We start from the raw sequence: 1,031 nt of genomic DNA on the forward strand, positions 1-1,031 counted from the left end.
ACAGCAGCAGCAACAGGTGCAGCAGGTCGAGCTGCCTGTGACCAGCAGCAGCAGCAGCAGCAGCAGCAGCAGCAGCCGCTGCTGCTGCCACCAGAAGCTGTTGTCTTCTCTCTCGATACGCCCCCCGCCACCAGCCCTCAAGGAGGCAGCGAAGCAGAAGACTAAGCAGCAGCAGCAGCAGCAGCAGCAGCAGCAGCAGCAGCAGCAAGAGCAGCAGCAGCAGCAGCAACAGGAGTAGCAGTAGCAGCAAAAAAGTAGCAGCAGCAAAGCGGGGGGCCGGCCCAATGCGAGGCCCCTGCCGCTATCGGGGCCTACAAAACCCTAAACCCTAAACCCTAAACCCTAAACCCTAAACCCTAAACCCTAAACCCTACGGCGCCTTGATAAGGAGCTGTATGCGAGAGAGCAGCAGCAGGCAGCACACATGTTGCTGCTGCTGCTGCTGCTGCTGCTGCTGCTGCTGTCTTTTGCGTTTGTTTTAAAAAGGGGACAGATGGAGTTTTTGTTTGGTTTTATTTGTCTTTTGTTTTGTTGTTTTCTTTTTCTTTTTGTCTCTCTTTGTTGTTTTTTTCTTTATTTTTTCTCTCTCTGTCTCTCCCTCTCCCTCTCTGTCTCTGTCTCCTTTCTCTGTTTCCTTTCTCTGTCTCTATCTCTTCTCTCTGTCTCTGTCTCTGTCTCTGTCTCTGTCTCTGTCTCTGTCTCTATCTCTTCTCTGTCTCTGTCTCTATCTCTTCTCTCTGTCTCTGTCTCTGTCTCTGTCTCTATCTCTTCTCTGTCTCTGTCTCTATCTCTTCTCTGTCTCTGTCTCTTCTCTTTGTATCTGTCTCCTTTCTCTGTCTCTGTCTCTGTCTCTGTATTTGTTTCTGTCTCTGTCTCTGTCTCCTCTCTTCTGTCTCTCATGAGCCTGCTTTTATTTTCTTTTCTCTGCTTCTATTTTATTTCATCTCTGTCTCCATTTTATACTATTTATTTTTATTTTATTTTATTTTATTTTATTTTATTTTATTTTATTTTATTTTATTTTATTTTAT

General features: G+C 46.0%; 1 protein-coding gene across 1 annotated transcript in view; it reads right to left on the minus strand.

Annotated features, from left to right (window-relative positions):
- Positions 1 to 1,031, minus strand: part of EMH_0002900 (uncharacterized protein) — a gene marked incomplete at both ends in the record, with an annotated part of 9,358 nt that overhangs the window by 1,680 nt on the left and 6,647 nt on the right. The gene's annotated exons all lie outside the window — the stretch shown is intronic.

This window comes from Eimeria mitis, genomic scaffold (assembly GCF_000499745.2).
Source record: "Eimeria mitis Houghton genomic scaffold, Emh_scaff198, whole genome shotgun sequence".
Taxonomy (NCBI): domain Eukaryota; phylum Apicomplexa; class Conoidasida; order Eucoccidiorida; family Eimeriidae; genus Eimeria; species Eimeria mitis.